We start from the raw sequence: 22,360 nt of genomic DNA, 5'->3' as shown, positions 1-22,360 counted from the left end.
CTGCCCATGCCTGTAGAAGGGGACTTTGAGATGTCATGCTGAAGTTTTCTGGAGATTATCTGGTTTCATTTTTGGGAAGCAGTCCACATGGAAAAATGATGCAGCCAAACTAAAGATACGCTCGATTGGTTCTTTCTAACGTCCCTGTTAAAGAAGCAGGAAAAAATAGAAGAATAAGAGATGGAAAATGTCAAATTTACTTGGTCTACAACAAAGAAACCCTTTTATTTCATTGCTGTTCTTCATATTCAAGTTCACAGACCAGTCCTTCAACAATGAGAAAATGTTTAAATAAAAAAAATTGTGTATAAAAATGTTTTGATTTGTGTACATTAATCTGAATAATAATGACTTTCTTTTATTTCCCAATCTACCAAGGAGGACAGAAGATTAGCAGCCTACAGTGAAAGACTTGAAGAAATATAGGCAATGTAAGTACGATTAAGTGATTTTGCTGCTTGTGGCGTTTCCTCGAAGTAGCTGGGTACCTCCAAATGGGACGACAGTCATGGATGTTGAGAATGGCCCACGTCGCAGATTGCGAGGACGGGCGGCCTCGGATGTTCGCTAGCGGCCTACGACAGCTACAGGCTACCTGCCCATGCCTGTAGAAGGGGACTTTGAGATGTCATGCTGAAGTTTTCTGGAGATTATCTGGTTTCATTTTTGGGAAGCAGTCCACATGGAAAAATGATGCAGCCAAACTAAAGATACGCTCGATTGGTTCTTTCTAACGTCCCTGTTAAAGAAGCAGGAAAAAATAGAAGAATAAGAGATTGAAAATGTCAAATTTACTTGGTCTACAACAAAGAAACCCTTTTATTTCATTGCTGTTCTTCATATTCAAGTTCACAGACCAGTCCTTCAACAATGAGAAAATGTTTAAATAAAAAAAATTGTGTATAAAAATGTTTTGATTTGTGTACATTAATCTGAATAATAATGACTTTCTTTTATTTCCCATTCTACCAAGGAGGACAGAAGATTAGCAGCCTACAGTGAAAGACTTGAAGAAATATAGGCAATGTAAGTACGATTAAGTGATTTTGCTGCTTGTGGCGTTTCCTCGAAGTAGCTGGGTACCTCCAAATGGGACGACAGTCATGGATGTTGAGAATGGCCCACGTCGCAGATTGCGAGGACGGGCGGCCTCGGATGTTCGCTAGCGGCTTACGACAGCTACAGGCTACCTGCCCATGCCTGTAGAAGGGGACTTTGAGATGTCATGCTGAAGTTTTCTGGAGATTATCTGGTTTCATTTTTGGGAAGCAGTCCACATGGAAAAATGATGCAGCCAAACTAAAGATACGCTCGATTGGTTCTTTCTAACGTTCCTGTTAAAGAAGCAGGAAAAAATAGAAGAATAAGAGATGGAAAATGTCAAATTTACTTGGTCTACAACAAAGAAACCCTTTTATTTCATTGCTGTTCTTCATATTCAAGTTCACAGACCAGTCCTTCAACAATGAGAAAATGTTTAAATAAAAAAAATTGTGTATAAAAATGTTTTGATTTGTGTACATTAATCTGAATAATAATGACTTTCTTTTATTTCCCATTCTACCAAGGAGGACAGAAGATTAGCAGCCTACAGTGAAAGACTTGAGGAAATAAAGGCAATGTAAGTAAACTAGTTTGATAGAGATATGTTTGGTTGGCTTTATAAGTTAGGTAAGTGGAAATGGGGTTTCAAAAAATGACATATTTGCAGTTTTATTTCAAATTTAAAATCAATACAGAGCAAATATATTGGATTTTTTTTCAGTTTTTGATATATTGAATGCATTGTGATAGATTGTAAAACAGCATAAACTTTTAATTAATTGAAAACAGGATAAACTTTTAATTAATTGAAACTGACTTAAACACCTTGAATAAAATTAATAATAATTAAATAATAATTTGCTCTTTTAATTTCATAAAATTTTGGCAAATTATTTACCTCGAGTCTAACAGAAAGTCTCAAAAAACTTGAGCCACACACTATCAGAAAAATTTCATAAGATATATAGCAGTTAGACAAAGACTGTTGTTTTATCATTGAAAAGCTTAGCTCCTTAGTGTTATGTAGGTGTTAGACCACAAATTACTCCTTCAAATTTAGAATGTATGTAAAAGTAAGTTTACTCTTACACAAAATAGTGCTTTTGATGTCATTGTTTACTTAATTTAACCAACAAATTTGCAGAAATGAAACTTTTGGTGAAAGAGAAATATATTTTAACAATTTTGAGCAAAAATTCACTTGTCTATCTATGTGCTCCATAGTATACTAATTTAAGATTTCCAGAAAACCAGGGGTTATTTTTGGAGTACCTCTATTTCGAAGGTCAAATGTACCACCTTAATAGTAGAATTTTGTAACAGAATATTAATCTTAATTTAAAAACAATTTGCTATTTACAAAACAAATATCAAATGATCATTTCAGAATTACATTGTGCTTCAAGTGCAAAGTCTTTACTAACAAATAACATAGTTTTTTTCTGAGCTAGTTCTGATTGGTCAGGTTTTATTGTCTGATACTTGCTTTTGTTCTATGGATAGTTCAGTGGTATCTTGTTTTTCAGGATATGGTGTGTGTTATTCAGAGGGATCTTTTTATGTAATTTTGAAATGATATACATTTGATATTTGATAGTAATTGAGATTGAAAAGACCAAAAATTATAGTGCATTAAGGTGGTACCTAACACTACAGGGAGATAACTCTGTAAAGTCATCTAAACGTTTTATAGTGCATTAAGCTTTTTATTTTGTTTATAGTTTTCAAAATAAAGTTTAAAAAAACATTTTGAATCAAAACCTATTTAACATTGTGTATGTTGAAAATGTTACATAACCAATCATAAAAATTAAAAATTGAAGAAAAAAATGTTTATGTTTTAAAAGTGAGGCTTGAAATTTTAAAGTTTCACTGTTATCAACAATTTCTCCAATATCCATGTTAAAGGCTGGTAATCTTCTTATTTATTTTTGAAAAAAATAGGCAATGTCACTAGTCCTTTCTGTTTATGTTTGAATTAATTATTTTTAAGGAAATTTATATTTAATGTTAAACCTTTTTGCTTAGTTAATGGGTTTTTTTATTGGTTTAGTCGTAGAATTTAAAATAGATTCTACTCTTAAATTAACTTCAAATCCAAAGTTTAAACTATTTCATTTTTACTTTTAATTAGGGGGAGGAGAATGGAGGGACACCTTCTCCATTTATTTGTTTAATATTTAGCATTTCTATGTTTTAAGGGAGATAACTTGCTCATCATTAAAATAAGTTAACCACAACAATTAGGAAATGTGTTAAATTACCATACAAACCATCGTTGGTTTTCCCGTTTAAATGGTTTTACAATAGTAATTTTTTAGGCCCTTTATAGCTTGTTGTTCGGTGTGAGCCACGGCTCGGTGTTGAAGGCCATACCTTGACCTATAATGGTTTACTTTTTATAAATTATTATTTGGATGGAGAGTTGTCTAATTGGCACTCATACCACATCTTCCTATACTTATCATAAGTCAGTTGATATTCAGAAGAAGAAATTTGTTAGTTTTGAATACATTTTGTACTCTGGTCTTTTAAAGAAAGCATATTTTTCTCAGAGCATAAACTATTTCCTCTTTATTTGAGTCATTTTAAAATTATTGCAAAATATTTTGTAATGTGTTTTTTTTATATGTATTTGACATTAATTTCAATTTTATTGACACTGTCTCTATATTTGTAGAAGATGCAATCTTTTTATGGCTATAATATGAGTATGTAGCACTATTTCATATCTAAGTGCAGTATTTATCAATCAGTGTTAGTACGACGGAATAGAAGAGGTATTGTATACAAGTATTCTTTCAAATTTAAGAAATGGTAGATGATTTATTTTAAATGATTAAATTTTGCTGTGGGGGCCTCGGTGGCAGAGTGGTTACTACTGTAATCACTAGCTATTCAACACTGAGGTCAAACCTGCTTCTTGTGGGTGCACTAGACGCCAATCTTAATTGACTTTAGGGTTGCCAGTTTCATTATCAAAGGTCAGTGGTTTTCTCCTGGCACTCCGGCTTCCTCCACCAATAAGAACTGGTCACCACGAAATATCCCAAAAGTGGTGTAAAAACTCCAACAATCGATCAATCAATCAATGTTTCTGTGCATTTTTTTTGTCTAGTCTTGAAACATTTAGAAAGACAATTGACGAAATTAATTGATTTCTGATTTTTAATTTCATATCACCCACATGTTACTAACTAAATGTATCATACAAAAGCCTATCATAATTAGTGATGTGTTTCGGTTGTTGTGGTATTGAGTCCTAGCAAATTTCATAGCAGGTTGAAATTAAGGGGAGGTAATACCCCTGTTAACTACTCATTATTTGATATTTTATGCATAAAATATTTAAAGGATATTGGATAATACATGCATGAAATATTTAAAAGGTATTGGATAATAAATTGGGAGCATAATCTTTATGTTGAGTAGTTATTTGGTCCAGTTAAAAAAGGTCAAAAACTAAAGCTGTTAAACAGAAGTTTAGAAACCCTTTAGGGAGCTACCATTTGATTTTTATGGGGGGGCTAGGATGAAAAATTTTGTCCTGCATTTTTTTTTAGTTGTAATCTCTGTCCTGCCTTTTTATTTTTCACTCTATTCGGTCCTGCCTTTTTTTTTATTAGTTTATCCTGACTTTTTTTACCTAAATTGTCATCCTGCCTTTTTTTTTTGCAAAGTGTCTCATCCTGCCTTTTTTTTTTACTCAAAACTCCTGTCCTGCCTATTTTTTTCAAATTTCATCCTAGCCCCCCCATAAAAATCAAATGGTAGCTCCCTTACATAGAATTGTCAATATTTTGAGTTGCAGCTGTTTGATATTATTTCTCCTAAGGCCAATTAAAATTAATTGATAGATTTTCATCCCAGACCGCCCTTCTGAAATTGTCCCGCCCTGATTTTTTTTTTTTTTAAATTTACGATTTCCGGAATTTTCATTTCCGTTACCGGTAACTGTCAATAATTTTGTTTCATTCCAAACATTGTTTCATTTGGTCCCATATCAGCCGACCTTTTATCCACCTGCATTTCATTTTGGTTGTTGTATTTCTTCGAGAAATCTAACTTGAATGATTAAGACGACATACTCTGTGCTCTAACATGACAACCTCATCTACCAAGAATTGAGATTGATTATGAGAAGGCCATGAAATATTTGGATTGCGAGTAAAACGCTAAATTTGCATTTTGCATAGGCACCAATCCTAATATTTTCAGCACTGTTTGAGTTTTCATTTTATTATGTATTTATAATACTTGTGTTGCATACCAATGCATTTGCTTCATTTTCTGGGGACTACAATCCATCTCTTAGAAAGGAACGTTCTAGATGATAATTTTTAAGGGTAGAAAAAATTGTGGTTTACAACCAATTTTTGCAAATTTTCAAAATATTAGATTTGTTTTAACCCACATCTGGTTCTTAATACGTAATATTATAATTCAATCCAATAAATCATCATGATTGGAAAAAAGAAATTATTGTGAAGAAAGAAATAAACATTTTTGTGACATTTCAGTTATTTAAATGGACAGTGGATTTTGATATCATAAAAACCAATGTTGAAAAAGCACTTCAAAACAGCTTGAAATCAATATCAGCTCTAAGAAAGATGGTTAGAGAGATCTTCAACCAAGTCCGAGGCTTAACCATAAACTAAATCAGGCAAGTTTATTTAAGCCATACAATTTTTATAGATTTTATAGAAATGAAAATGTACATGAAAGAACACAAGACAGCAAACAATATGTTTATTTGAATGTGTTTCATTCATATCTCCAAAAGCAAGTTGATTATATAGGGATCACTGAAGCATGACTGGAGTGCCCCCCCCTTTCTTTTTTTTAGGTCAGTCAGTGGGCCCACCTTATAAAAAGTACTGGATCTCCCACTGATTAAACATGTTTGTGAATGCTCAACAATGCACTTACCTGGGACAATAAGAATAAATGGAAAAAATGTGGTTCTTTTGGCTTTATACACTAGATTTGTACCAGGCGCATAAATAACAACTATTATTGCATAGCAATATAATATTCCCCACAGAAAGTAACCAAAAGTTAGCGTGCAATAAATTCCAATATTGCACTAGTGCAATACATCTTAAAAAATCATGACGTCATCAACGACAAAATCTTAGTTTAAAACAATTTTTACTTTCAAATATTATATTGCTATTCAATAAAAGGGTTATTGCATGAATATTGGGGAATATTGTCCCTCGTAGAACATATATTGCACTCGCAAGCTCGTGCAATATATAATAACCCTATAATATAGAAAGTAGACACAAATAAATAAATCATGTTTTTTTAACTGAAGTATTATAATATTCACAGATCAATTGATTTTCATGGGGTGGAGCCAAAATTTTGTTTTTTACATCATTCATATCCTATTTGCCAAAAATAAATCCAGAATATTTTTATTGTAACTGAATATGTAGGTCAGATTATTTGTTTAAACATTACAGATTAGCTTTGGGTTTGTCCATAAGGATTGAGACTGGAAATGGCAATTGAATCAGATTTTTAAAGTAAGTTTTAATCATCACATAGAGTTTTGAATTTCTGAACTCAAATAATGTTAAATGTGAATTTGCGTTGGGTATAATGTTTTTGACCTGTCTGTCCTGTCCGTCAACCTTGTTCTTGTCATTGCAACTCCTTTGAAAGCACACACCAGAATTTCATAAAACAATGTAGTACATACACAATACTATGTAGTTGTGCATGTTTACAAGAAATTATGATTCAATTTTTTTCTAGGAGTTACGTTATGCCCCTCTGAACTTAAAATTTTGGCCAAAATCTCTGACAATTTCTATAATGGTGGACAATCAACTTTTTAAAAAGAGTTATGCCCTATGGAAATATTAAATAAGTGCAACAAGTGGGACATTGGAACTATATTCTTTTATTTTAATCTAAAAGTGTTTGATGTCAATTTAATGATTCAGGTATCATAAAGATTGAATTATATTGAGATATTCAGCACCAGAGGAAAGGGGTACATAATTGTCCAAGATAGTAAAGATACTGTCAAACTTTGAAACAGAAATTGTTTTGACTTTTTTCTATTTATCAAGATTCAAACTAAATATCCACTGGATTTCTTTAGTAATTATGAACCACAAACTTAAATGTTCAAAGGATCAATTTTCTATCAACCAACTTTCTATCAAATATCCACAGAAATCCAAGTTTTCCTCAATCTCAATGAAAATCATTTAATCCACTGTAGATTTTTTGAAGAGTTTAAATAATTGATTCAACTTTGTATTACAGGTTAGCATCACAGCTTGTCCTTTTGAAAACTGGCTAGAGTAGAATTTGGATCTTTTTGAGGTGAGAATATATTTATTTGTCCACATACAAAAGGGTGGTAATTGGGTACCTACCTTTATAACCAATAATGGTAAAAATTCTTACTGAATGACATAAAATTTGGAGCATGCAATAAAATGTAAAGTTTTAGATAATGTAAATATCAAACAAATTTTGACGAATCAAAGTGTTTTTTTATCCAAAAAAATAACGGTAACGATCATTATTTGAGACCTCTGACAAATCACGAGAAGTATATTTTTTTCTATCAATTTGATGCTAACAGTAGTCGATAATGACTGCTTGACGCCTGATGGTAAAGGGCATTACTACCCTCATACAAATTTAATTAATTGATGTAATCTTATGGACAGTTTAAATTTCTATAAATCTTTATTATTTGCAATTATATTTACTGCAGACTTTATAGATGTAAATCAGATGTTTTTAACGTTCAGAAGAATTATAGTCCTTTTTAACTACTTTCTCTTATACCATTTTTAAACTTTTACCAAATAACCATGAACTGAATCTTTAAGAGAACCATTGTTTTTTATTATATTAAAGAATTGTGAATACTTGAAAAGGGGAGATAACCTCACATTTATTTGCAATGAAATGGCAAGTGCTGTCACATAGATAAGATGTCTTAATTATATTAAACTTTGCTTCTTAATCATTTTTGTATTTATTTCAATACAAATTTCCAAAGAATTCATTTCTTCATTCAATATATGGAGAAAACAAAGTTAGAGTCATAAAATTAGAACCAAACAATGAAAGATTATCCAAATATCCTGAATAATTATAATTTTATCATGTATGTCAATTTTTCAAATTTTCAATTTAATAGCTTCTGCTCTTGTTTGACACTCATTAAATGATTAATTCAATATTGGTAATAGTGATGTTAACAGCTTGAAAATCAAAATAAGCTTATTAAAATGGCTAATTTCCATTTTATAACAAATTCAGCTGCACAATTTCTATTGCAATATTTTTTGGTAAATCAATAAATTTAAATAGAAAACAAGTATTTTTATATACAACAAAATCTGTCTATTTAAAAGAAAAATTACCACTCAAAAATTAAAACATTACCTAATTCATATATTTTAACATTACTTGAAATTACTATGGATTGTCAAGAAATGAAATATCATTTTATTTCTTTTACAGGTCCCCTTGTGTGGTCAATCCAATGGACAATAACAATCATGCAGACCAGATATATATTGCTTTTTTGTTTAATGATAATTCTGAAAGCCAAATGATTCATTTTTTATGCTGTTTTTTTTTTCCATTTACTGTAAATTAACAAATTGTTGTTTTTAATGCTGTTATGTGTTTGGCTCAAATGTAGTATACAGATATTTAGTTCCGGCTTTTGATATGTATTCCTATGCAAATAAAAACTTGTATTATAGTTATAAAAATAGTTAATTAATACTGATCATTTTATAATAATTATTTGATGAAATGGAAAATTATGATTGTAATGGTTGACAATTTGATAGAATAAAATAGACTTTCATGGTTGACTGGTAGACGGGTCGACAGGATGCCTATATAAGGAAGCTCACTTGTCATGTTTTGGAACTTTGGTCAGATTTTCGGAATCCTCAGGTTTTATCCATTTAAATGCCTTGACAAATTTAGCCCAGTGACCCCCATTTTTATACAACTGCAAAAAAATCTTGCAGTCGTATATTGGTATTACGTTGGCTTCATCGTCTTTGTCCAAAGACACATTGGTTTTCACACTATAACTTTAGTTTAAGTAAAGAGAAATCTATAAAATTTAAACACAAGGTTTATGACCACAAAAGGAAGGTTGGGATTGATTTTTGGGAGTTTTGGTCCCAACAGTTTAGGAATTAGGGACCAAAAAGGGATCCAAATAAGCAAGTTTGGTTTTCACACCATAACTAGTATAAGTAAATAGAAATCTATGAAATTTAAACACAAGGTTTATGACCATAAAAGGAAGGTTGGGATAGATTTGGGGAGTTTTGGTCCAAACAGTTTAGGAATTAGAGGCCCCAAGGATCCCAAATTAAACTTTGTTTGATTTCATCAAAAATTGAATAATTGGGATTCTTTGATATGCCAAATCCATCTGTGTATGTAGATTCTTAATTAATTTTTGGTCTGTTTTCAAATTGGTCTACATTAAGGTCCAAAGGGTCCAAAATTAAACTTAGTTTGATTTTAACAAAAATTGAATTCGTGGGGTTCTTTGATATGCTGAATCTAAACATGTACTTAGATTTTTGATTATGGGCACAGTTTTCAAGTTGGTCCAAATCGGGGTCCAAAATTAGACTTTATTTGATTTCAACAAAAATTAAATTCTTGGGGTTCTTTGATATATGCTGAATGTAACCATGTATTTAGATTTTTGATATTTTGGTCCTGGTTATCAAATTGGTCCACATTGAGGTCTAAAGGGTCCAAAATTGAACTTTATTTGATTTCATCAAAAATTGAATTTTTGGGGTTCTTTGATATTCTGAATCTAACCATGTATTTAGATTTTGGATATTTGACCATAATAGGTAAATGTCCTATTTAAAATTTTGAAGTTTTTAAGTTTAAGTTCTTAGACCACATTCATTCTGTGTCAGAAACCTATGTTGTGTCAACTATTTAATCACAATCCAAATTCAGAGCTGTATCATGCTTGAATGTTAATGTGTTCATACTTGCCCCAACAGTTCCGGGTTCGAACTCTGCAGTTGTATAAAGCTGTACCCTGCAGAGCATCTGGTTCTTTTTTTAATTCTTTTACATGTATAATGATAAGCTGTCAGTTAGTCTTATAAAATTTTAATTATTGTTTGATAGTTTTTTGAGGACTTAAACTTGTCGATGATAAAGCTATGAAAAGTTGAGAGAGAACATTTTCCCTCCAAAATTTCAATGGCTAATATATCAAAACCAGCATGGTGACCTATGTATTTGTTTTGCTCTTTGGGATTCCTTTATTAATCCCCTATCAATATAAACTAGTCTTTTGAAAAGTTAATTATTTTGAAACAGAGAAGCGAACTCCCTTAAAATAATCTTTCTTTTTTATCGCACTAAGTAACAAAATAAAGGGCACTTAATTGCACATTAACAGAGCATTTCCTTGACCCTCAAACTCACTATCATCCTTTACTTTAACCCCAACTCTTACCCTTAAGGAAGTTTGCCTCTCAGTTTTAAAATAAATAACGTTTCATAAAACTAGTACATATTGATAGGGGATTAATTAAGGAATCAAAATAGCAAAATATAGGGGTCAATGTGCTTGTTTATATTAGCCATTGGAATTCGGCGGGAAAATGTTCTCTCTTGATTTTTTATAGCTTTATCATTGACCAGTTAAAGTTCTCAAAAACTATTAAAAAATAGATTAGATTTTATAACACTTTTACAAATGGCTCATAATTATACATGTAAAAGATTTATAAAAAGAAAAATGGAGTTCCATAAGCAAAACTTTTTAATGGATAAAACCAGAGGATTTCGAAAATCTGACAAAAATTCCAAAACATGACCAGCAAACATCCTTAAATTTGCTGCTGCCCTAACCCTAACCTTACCACTAACCCTGAAAGCTGGAAACAATTATTTGTAAAAGTTAATTTGTCAACCTGTCAACCAACAATTTTGTTAATGTTAAGTTGTTGAGCTGTGAATGTAGACAATTTTTTTAATAGTTAAATTGTCTTCCTGTGAATTTAAACATTTTTTTTCAAGATTCTACTGTCAACTTGACGACTGTATCACATATTTAACAAAAGAAGATAGTCTGCAAGGAACTACATATCCGTATACTCAAGTTTATATCCATTTATTTTCCATTGACTAAAAATTTACAGATTTTTTATACATTTTTTTTTTTTATAAAAATTGCTACTCCAGTATAGATTTCAGTAAATTCACAAAAATAAAATTATATTGTAAATTTCGATAGCATGATTTATTTTGAACATGTCCTTAAATGACAACAATTATTTTTTTCTTTTTGTCAAATGTTTAACATAACCAAGCAATAAATACTTGGAAATTTTGTTTGAATTTACAGTTAAATATGATTTCATTATTTTAATATGTATCCATGATATTATTGTAATAAACAAAATTGTATGATAGTTGTTATTTGAGAAGAACCTATTTTACAAAACATCCTTGAGACTTTCATCAGTTTATAGACGTCATTAAAAGTTTTGTATGTCAGCACAATGGAACAGGGTGTGTCCGTTGAAGGTGACAACTTTTGATATGATTGTTTTTATTGTGGAGCCTGCGACTTTTGTCGCAGAAAGCTCAACATAGGGATAGTGGTCTGGCAGCTATGGCATCTTTAGCTAACTTCTTGAAAGCTTTATATTTTAGAGGGTGGAAGACCTGGGTGCTTCATACTTTGAAGATATATATATAGATGGGTCAGTCACATTTCCAATGTACTTGACCTCATTTTCATGGTTCAGTGACTACTTGAAAAAAAGTTAAGATTTTGTGTAATGTTGAATTCTCTCTTATTATAAGCAATAGGATAACTATATTTTGTATGTGCAAACCTTGCAAAGTCCTCATGCCTGTCAGACAGTTTTCACTTGACCTTGACCTTATTTCATGGATCAGTAAACAAGGTTGAGTTATGGTGGTCAAGTCTATATCTCAGATACTATAAGCAATAGGTCTTGTATATTAGGTGTATGGAAGGACTAAGATGTACATGTCCAACTGCAAGTGTCATCTGACCCTGACCTCATTTTCATGGTTCAGTGGCTATAGTTAAGTTTTTGTGTTTTGGTCTGTTTTAATTATACTGTATGCAATAGGTCTACATTATTTGATGTATGCAATGATTGAAAGTGTACATGTCTAGCTGGCAGGTGTCATCTGACCTTGACCTCATTTTCATGGTTCAGTGGTCAGAGTTAAGTTTTTGAGTTTTGGTCTTTTTTCCCAATACTATATGCAATAGGTCAACTATATTTGGTGTATGGATATATTTTATGATCTATGTGTCATTCGTGCAGGTTTAATTTGACCTTGACCACATTTTCATGGTTCATTGCTCAGTGTTAAGTTTTTGTGTTTTGCAATAGGTCAACTATATATGTGTAAGTATGAAAGAAATTGTAAGCTGTACATGTCTGTCTGGCATGGTTCAACCGACCTTGACCTCATTTTCATGGTGCATTGGTCAATGTTTAGTTTTCTTGGTTAATGTTAAGTTTATGTGACAGTTGTGATAAAGCTTTATATTTAGGACTATCAACATAATATCAATGAATAGTAAAGAAGGCGAGACATTGCAGTGTGTGCACTCTTGTTTTAAAATAAAATGTTCCACAGCATGCCGCTTGGTACATCATGAACAGTTGGAGCAAGTATGTGGTGTAACAGAACAACATAAGAATGAACTATAAAAATCAGTTGAAAAGGGCTCAACTCATCAGATGGATACAAATAATAATACATCTCACAAAAACAGAGTGGACGTGACCGGGTACATGTTCATCCCTATAACAAAAAGACACTAAGTACAGATCTGAGAGTACTCTCGGTTACTGATAGCTAGTTCAAAGCCAAAAACAACTAATCAAATAATCATGCAACTAAGACTAAATTATCAATCAGTGCACATCCAACATCCAACGGATTTAGTATAAATACGTCATAAACAGAGAAAAACATGACCTCGTGCAGTGCCCAAGCGGCAATCTATAGATATTATCCCTCCACTAAACTTAAATAACTCGGGACATTTCAGTATATCTAAACCCGACGATCTATTTGTACGTAGTTTTTTCAGCAGATTCAGTTGATGGCCAAAATCATGTTATTAAGAATTTAGCTTAATGTAAAAGTTAATTGAACTAACTTGTTCAAATCAATGATAACATCCCCATAATTTAACTCTCAAATATTTATCCAAATGTGTCTCTTTATGTTTGTTCTTGTTTATTTTAAAATCAGTATTCGTATTTTGTAAATGTCAGAGAATATATACCTGTGTCGGAATTCACACCAATAAGATTATTTGATTTGATTTTATTGCTGCCATGTTAACTATACTAGGAAAGCAGGCGTGTTGAAGAAGATTGATTAGATGATGAGAGGGACGGATGGACTTTGAAAAACAACAAGCAAAAAATTCCTAGTTTTGATATAAAAGTAAGAAAATGTGTTCATTCCAATGAGAGAACACTCCACCAGATACCAAACAACACAAAAGTTGAGAACTATAGGTCACCGTACGGCCTTCAACATCTAGATTAACATTGACAGAACCAATTGTTCTGCACCAGATGTGCATTTCGACAATAAATGTCTCTCCAGTAATGCTAAAGGCCAAAATACTTAAAAATCAAAAGCTTATTCAAAAGATGAAGAGCTATAATAATCCAAAAGGTTAAAAAAAAAGAATAGCCAAAGCCGGGCAAGGAATCAGAGCTTTGCATGAAGGGAGATATATTCCTTAATTCAAAATCATCTCTAACATTTTGTAACAGCAGAATTTAATAATAAAATAAAATCTCATTTTCATGCATTCCAGTACCGAAGTCACTGGCTACTGGACTGGTGATAACCTCTATGACTAACAGTTCACCAGCAGAGGCATCAACCTAGTGGTACTAATAACATTAAAGGTACCAGTTTTTTTCTGCACCAGATGCGCATTCGGTCTACAACTAATGTCTCTTCAGTGATCATGCTCGAGTCCAGGAAAAACGTTAGTCACGGTGTTGTTTTTCATTTTTTATTTTCAATAAAACAACAAAATTTCTGTCTGAAAATTTTAGAGCATAATCAACTAATTTTTGAAAATGGGGACAATTTCTAGCTCGTACACCCTTGTGAAAGGAGTTTCAGTGTCGAAATATGCATAGAATCACCTGCCTTTAGCTTTGTATAACAGTTGTATTTTATCTGGGCTTTTGTATAAATCTATTTTTTTTTTCGATCTAAGAGTCCTTAGAAAGGGAACATTTAGAGTGTCAGAGTTTGTTTCAACATTTTCAGATTGTCAATGTAAAATATAATTGGAAAGTTTGGCTAAGTATCAATTAACAGAATCTCAGTCGAATAATCTTCATGCTGTCCCCTTTAAATTTAAATAGACTGATGATTATCCACTTAAATTTCAGCTAGGATTGTCAGCGGATTCCAAGCAGTAAATATCATCTTTTCTTATTAATGATAGCGATTGTTCTTCAGAAGACATTTAAACAAAAAGGCACGGTATTTATATGTGATATTTGTCTTCCTGTAGTCAAAGTTTTCCTGGTAATCCCAAAAAAGAATAAGAAGGGTATTCCCCCCCCCCCCCCCCCCAATAAAATTGTTTTTTAGAGATCTTTTTATAATGCGTAAAAATGTTATATCTTTATGTAAAATTTATTCAAGGTATCATAAGGATCCTGTTATTAAAGGCAGATATATTGTTAATACTATAGAATCTATAATAAATGTAGAGAAGTTAAATATATAAGGAATTTATAAATCAATTACCGATGCTACAAAAACTCGATACTCTTAGAGCTGATAACCCTAAGCTGTTTTGGAACTTAATAAATGCATTCAGGACAGTTAAAAAGAAAGCTGCTCCTCAGTGACTCTGATACAAGGGCCACATCATTTTCGTAATCTTCACTCAGCAAGTGACAATTCATTCTATTTCCGGCTTAAACAGTTGGAAACCCTACTGAGTGACAAAGAAAACTTTTCAATCTTTAATGATTTACATAATCAAATTATTTTAAAAAATATCTGCTGCTATTGGAGCTCAAAATCAGGCAAGGCATGTGGACCTGGTTTGATATCAAATGAAATGTTAAAACATTTTCAGTCATATTTGATAAATTGCTTATATAAAATGGGTAATTTATGCCTCAAGAACAGTGTGTATCCAATGGTATGGGCTGATGGTTATATATTTCACCAATTTTAAATCTGATGATCCTGGTGACCCATCTAACTATAGAGGTACAACAATTACTAGTACCATTGGTAAACTTTTTAACACTACTTTAAATTCAAGACTTGACATTTTTTTGTTCCAAAATAATTTAATTCATAATCCTCAGATTGTCTTTACAAAAAGTACCATAACTTGAGATCATATATTTATACTGAAAACACTGATAGACAAATGCTGTTACAGTAAAGAGGGTATAAATTAATTTATATACTTGTTTTGTAGACTTTCATAAAGTATGCAACAGTGTAATTCATATAGGTCTAAAACTGAAGCTTATGAATATGAAAGTTGGTACATTGTTCTATAATATTATATCAGATATATATAAAAAATAGTAAACCATGTGAAGTAGTTGGAGCTTCTCTCATTGACCCATTTAGCATTAGATTAGGTGTAAGGCAAGGGGATAACCTGAGTCCTTCTTTATTCGAATTTTTTATAAATGACTTTCCATCTTATCTTGACTCCTTTCTGGATGCTGTTTCACTTCACTCAGAGAAATTAAACTGTTTGATGTATGCAGATGATATTGTAATAATGTCAACATCAGCCACTGAGCTCTAAAGTAGATTAAATCAGCTAGAAAAATATTGTGCTGACGGATGCCTTAAAGTTAATATTAGAAAAACTAAAGTTATTATTTTTAATAAGGCTGGAAGAAAAATTCTGGCTGATTTCCTGCTTTAGAATAACTTTGTGTGTCACATTGCAAATACTAATGTGTTTACTTTACTGCATCTGGAAGTTTTCATCTAGCTAAAACTGAAATACATAAATTAATAAGGCACTTAAGGCCTATTATAAACTAAGAAATGATTTTATAAATTTCTCTCCTGGAATCAAATCCTGTGTACATATATTTTCGATCATACATTTAAACCCATTCTGTTATATAATTCAGAGGTATGGGGAGGTTATAATGTTTCATGTAATAAATTACAATCCTCCTTATTTAATCCTAAAAATCTTCAGTGCAGTGAGAAACCCCATCTCATGTTCTCAAAATTTATACTGGGTGTACACAAACAAAGTGTAAAATGTGCTGTATTATCAGAACTTGGGCGTTTCCCCATACATTATGATATTGTAAAGTCAATTGTTATTGCCCGCGTCACACTGTCCCGATTTTTACGCCGATGGCAACACGATTATGGAAATTTTCAAAATCGGGACTGATCGTATCCAGATCGGGCTATTCGTAGTGCCATCTTTAACCATCGTACAACCATCGGCCACTTTTTCTAGCCTTCGGGGACAACTTCGGGAAGGGTTCTAAATTTTTAACATGTTAAAAAATCCCCGAAGGTGCGTCCGATGTTGAGGGTTCGTATTGAGTTCGTATCACCATCCTCAGCATCGTAATGTCACCGGGAATGCATCTTTGAACATCGTATTGCATTCGTGTTTCCATCGTTTCCATCGGGCAGTTTTGACATTACGATGTCTACACGAATGAATCACGAAGCTACCCGAAGGTCTTACGATGGCAACACGACTTCGTGAAGACCTCGTAATCCCGTCGTGTTGCCATCGAATAAAAGTACGAAGGCGACAAGATGGAACTACGACGGCAATAAATCCAGCTAAATGTAAGTTAATTTTCGCGCTAAAATACATTTAAAGTGCCATGCGCGATATTCACTGGTCAGTCTAATACGACAGTTAAAAAAGACGTTCACAAAACATGGAGCTCATATCATATGATTCTGTGAGAACAAGAAAGGCGACAGGGTTGTTTTTATTAATTCAAATGAAACAAGAAGAGCAGCTATTACAGGCTCAGGATTTACTTTTACAAGTAAAATATTATTTTTTGTCAATTTTTCATATCAAGTAACATAATGAAAATCATAAACGCTCCTCGTACAGCAACACTGCAGGTACACGTATATAGGGAAACCAACTTTTTCTTCATTATTCTGATTTTTTATGTATCGTCTGAGTTGTTGTCACACGAATGTTTACTCCATAACCACGCCTGGTAAACCATCTAATCTCAACCAAAATGTTGAGACGGAAAAAAGTATTCTGGCACTTCCTGTTGAGTCTTTCTGGTTCAAAATATCCAAAATAAACACAGGGTAGGTAGACTTTTCGTCAATTTACTGAAAATCAATGACTTTTTTGTAAAATAGGAGAATGTCATGCCATAGATAAATGATAATTGTAGCTAATATGTCTCTGTTTGGTTCAAAATATCTGAAATTGAAGTCACAATCACTTTTCTCCTACGGATTATCATGTTTACTTTCTTTGAATCCGATAAAACTGCTATGATATTAATGACCTAGCAAGAAAATATGTCAATTATTTGTGGTTTTTTTTATGCTTTACGATAACCACGTCTGTAAATTGCAAAAATATTTTTTGTCAAGCCTATTCTAAGCAGAAAAATGAAAAATTCTAAATGGTTGAGATATAAGGGTACTGGTTGAGTCTTTCTGTCACAATGTTGAGACTTTCTGGTAACTTTGTGTCATAAAGTATATTATTGTTAAAATATTGGCGCTGAGGTTTCAAAGTTCAAATTAACTTCGACTAGCAATCCTAAACGCATGCAATATTACTATATAAAGACAAAAACTGCTAAAATAGCTATGCTAAAGTTTAATTTAAATAATTAAATGTAATTTCTGTTGTAAAAATAAAGTTATTTCCCAAAATGAACAACGAAACTTTATCAAACGTTACAGTGACCAAAGGTTTTAATCTGAAGCGAGCACTATCATTCCCTATATGTTCAGAGGACCATTAAATTGGAGTAAAAAACCTAATGTTGGCATTAAGATAAGAAAGATACATATGTACTAAGTTTCAAATTGGTTGGACTTCAACTTCATGAAACCTTTGTTGACCTAAAACTTTAAACTGAAGCGGGATCGACGGATGAAAGAACGAACGGACAGACAGACAGACAGACAGACAGACAGACACACACACACACACACACACACACACACACCGAAAAGCATAATGGTCATAGCTTAAAAATATTGAAGACTAACTATTGGGTTCGTGACTTCAGACAAGCGCAAAAATGCGGCTAGGTTAAATATATTTTGTGAGATTTCGACCCTCCCTCTATGCATCTAGCTTAATGATGCAGAATAGACTAACACTTAGCAATACGCATTACCAACTTATTTATCCAAAAATGACAGAGTCATAAGTTACAATGTACAGAGGAGATCATTTCTAGCCTCTCATTAGAACTGTCATAATAGTCTGTCATTAAACTATCATAGAACAGTTCTAAGCAGAACTGTCAGAATCAGTTCCAGATAGAACTGTCAGGATAGGTTCTAGGGTAGATCTGTCTAAAACTGTCCTACCTAGAACTGATTCTGATAGCTCTGCTTAGAACTGTTCTATGATAGTTTAGAACAGTTCAATGACAGATTATTCTGACAGTTCTAATGCGAGGCTATCTCCTCTGTACATTGTAACTTATAATTTTTTAACATATATCAGATTCTTTCTAATCGTATAGAACTGTTCTAGTCGAAGAAAGTCTTTAGCCGTAGAACTGTTCTAGTCATTGAACTGACCAAAGATCTAGGTAGAACTGTCTAAAACTTTTCTAGGGTGGAACTGTCAGGAGCAGTTCCAGGTTGATCTGTGGTAATAAGTTCTAGAAATGACCAAATCAGTTAGAACTGTTCTAGCTAGAACTGTCTTACAGTATCAGCAGATAGTTTTACATTCTGTCCTAGAACAGTTCTCCTTCTGATTATTACAGGTAGAGGTGATCTCCACTAAACGAATATCTCCTTTACACATATTTATTTTAAATGAGTATAACTTTGGGTGAAATGTATGAATGTATGAAGGTATCGACGTAGCTAAAGTGTGGGAGATGGTTAGTTTGGTCTCTGGGCAGGTCAACCTAAACATATTTGTATGTGTCTATGCTTAGCATGCAAGTTCTGCTTAAAACTGTGGTCACACTTTACCAAATAGCTCGAACGGACGCCGAAAGGATGGACAACACTTTCTATTTACACTATTTTCATCCGTTGGGAGTCCGTTATGTAATGAACAAATAAAACGGACTTGTAGTATGCCGAGAAATGGTAGGGGTTGAAAAAAATTAGAAAACAAATATCAGAATAAAAAGCCAATAACTTTGCCTGATCATGATTTAGAAGATCATATAAAAAAGAAGATGTGGTATGATTGCTAATGAGATAACTCTACACATGAGACCAACATGACACAGAAATTAACAACTATCGGTAACCATACGGCCTTCATTAATGATCAAAGCCCATACCGCATAGCATGATACTAAAGAAAACCAACATACCAATAATTGTTTTTTCCTGACGCGATTTACAATTGGTGTGTATCCGTTTTATAATCAATTATCGTTCTGTTATCCTTCTCTTCATGTCCGTCTCACATCCGTTTTTATCCTTTATATGTCCGGTAAAGATCGTTAGCACGGTGGGTATGGTTGTCCTGCGAGAGAACGTACTGTGCTGGTGATTTGGTCCTGACGGGTGCTGGTGATCAATGAAAAAATGTAAACAAAGACGAAAATAATGATTTTTGACGTTTTCACTCATAAAAAATGGAAGAAAACGGTTGAGATTTTTCAATTTTGTTTCTTATGGGTTCATATGTAAACCATTAAAAAGTTGACCCTCTAAACTTTTTCAGTAAGCGTAACACAGAAATGCTCATTTTCAGAAAATCTCGAACTGAAAAAATAAAACAAAAATGCTCATAGAGTCCGCTTTCTATACCGCAATCCACGCGACAAAACTATTTTGTGAAAATACATTGCAATTTATTAACATTTAGCATTTTCTCAATTTATTCATGTCCTGATACTGTGCTGGTGGGTCCTGTCATTGTGCTGGTGGGTCCTGATACGGTGCTGGTGATTTTGGATAAGAAGTTGGTCATATTTGAAACAAATGTTACAAAATCAATAAAATTGGGCAGATAATTGTTGTCAATAGGATCTATGACTCCTATTTTAGCTCTTGTGCATCCATTTGGCTGTTTAATATGTGTTTTGAAATGATCGTAACTTGTATTAAATAATTACATAAAAGGGCAACATCTTTCGTCCAATATCAGATAACAATATATAGTATCTAAAATAAGAATAGTTTTATTAAGATATTTTAAATGCCCCTTACATTGATGCTTCAACAATGATCAAAGCCAATGCCGCATAGACATGTTTGTTAGCGCTCCGCATACCCCTCCCCACTTCCACCCAACAAACCCTCCTCATTTCCTCCTTCATTGTTACAGTGGTGTACCAACACAACAATTTATTACATAAAATAATAACACAAAGACACACATTATTGAATAACGAATGCTTGTAGGTACTGAAAGCTAGTTCAAAGCCGCATTTTCAACTAATAGATAAACCATGTTCTCATATACAAAAATCCCAATCGTGTAGATTAAAAAAGTCTCAAAACTTAAGTTCACATTTTAATGTTTGATGAAGCAGAACTTTAAAAGTGTGCAGTGGATTTTGTTCTCACAACAGTTATTGTCATAATTATGTTTACATAAGACTCATAAAGGAATTAAGAAGGTACCAAGCAATATTTTACAGTTCAATTTAATGATTATGAATGGAAAGAAATGGTACGTAAGTTTACATAGGACAAAAAGAAATTGATAGTATTTTTTGGCGAAAGACTTAAACGCTTCCTTGCATTATATAGTACAGCTCCTCTATAAAAGCATGCAAAAAAAAAACTTTGATTGACTTGCTTGCTATGTTTGCTTGGATGTTTTCAAACAATAGGTAGGCGGAGTTTCAATACATACTGGGATTTGATTGGACAAATACAAACTGACAGGAATTGAAGTTAATGTTTATTTTCAAAATAAATTGTAGTATATAGTAAACAGACTACTTACCTGTCGTTTACAAACATCCAAACAATCATAGCAAGCAATTTAATCAATGGTTTGCTTTGCATATATTTATAGAAGAGCTGTAAATTCTAAAAAAAAAAAAAATTGTTGTCGTAGATGGTTAAATCCTCAACAAAATCACAATATCTTTGTTGGAACGAATAAAGGTTTTAAACCAAATTTTCGTGGACTTTTTAGCTTCCACCCTGACGAGACATGTTAGCTGTTCGTATGCTGTTGCACCTGACGCACGGAAATTTCACATTTCCATCTTCTTTTCTGAAATATTTTACCCAGCTCATACTTGACAGGACTGTTATCCTAGTAAAAGGTGTAACCAATGAATTGAACACAAGTTAAAAATTCCATAATACTATATGATTCATTTTATGTGTCAATTTGTTCGAAAAAAGTCGAAAAGAAGAGAGTTTTTTTAATGCCATGATTATCTGTCGCTTTCTAGATCTATGCTTAGCATTTATTTCAGATGACATGGACTCCTCACCCTGGTGACCCTGCTGCCTTTCATAACTTTATCCGTATACATATATTAATAGATAAACAAAAGGCTGCAACTGGTATTTGATTCGTTGTAACGAGAATATTTGTGGTGAATGGAAACTGTGAGGGTCAAAATCTTAAATTGCTTATAAATGTTGCTGGACCCAGTTTCGTTATCTGATCTGAATTTTCTGAAATGTGCAAGGTGATAGACATTTTGATTTTTTTTAATCGGTAAGTTTTGCCCTAATTGCTTGAACATTTGCAATATTAAATCCGATTTCAATGAGTGTGTAGACAAAATGAATATCTTTGGTTATCTTGCTTGCTGAACAGAAAAGTCATTGTTAGGTTATGTAAACTACCCTACTTTAAGAGTAGACTAGTCCGACAAATGACACATCTTTCTGTCTGTAGGACCAGGCTAATTCGAAAAGAGGGTATAGACCTTACCTAACAATGACTTCACGGTTTAGCTTACAAGCAAGCTACCAAAGATATAACATTTGCCTACATACTCAATGGAATCGGCTGTAACTAAAAACTCGAATGCATTTTAACAGACAGTGGTCTGGTTTGTTGATGAATATTGTTTTTCCTAGATTCACTCTT

General features: G+C 32.5%; 2 long non-coding RNA genes across 2 annotated transcripts; both read left to right on the top strand.

Annotated features, from left to right (window-relative positions):
- Nucleotides 1-1,355: 1,355 nt before the first annotated feature.
- On the top strand, nt 1,356-6,394 carry LOC143073034 (uncharacterized). Its single transcript, XR_012977376.1, has 3 exons — nt 1,356-1,621; nt 3,725-3,824; nt 5,565-6,394. It is a non-coding gene; the product is annotated as an uncharacterized LOC143073034 (long non-coding RNA).
- Nucleotide 6,395: 1 nt separating this feature from the next.
- On the top strand, nt 6,396-11,406 carry LOC143073035 (uncharacterized). The gene is made up of 3 exons (XR_012977377.1): nt 6,396-6,581; nt 7,333-7,392; nt 8,551-11,406. It is a non-coding gene; the product is annotated as an uncharacterized LOC143073035 (long non-coding RNA).
- The last annotated feature ends 10,954 nt before the right edge of the window (nt 11,407-22,360 follow it).

Source organism: Mytilus galloprovincialis, chromosome 4, assembly GCF_965363235.1.
Source record: "Mytilus galloprovincialis chromosome 4, xbMytGall1.hap1.1, whole genome shotgun sequence".
NCBI lineage: Eukaryota > Metazoa > Mollusca > Bivalvia > Mytilida > Mytilidae > Mytilus > Mytilus galloprovincialis.
This window is presented reverse-complemented; position numbering and strand designations above follow the sequence as displayed.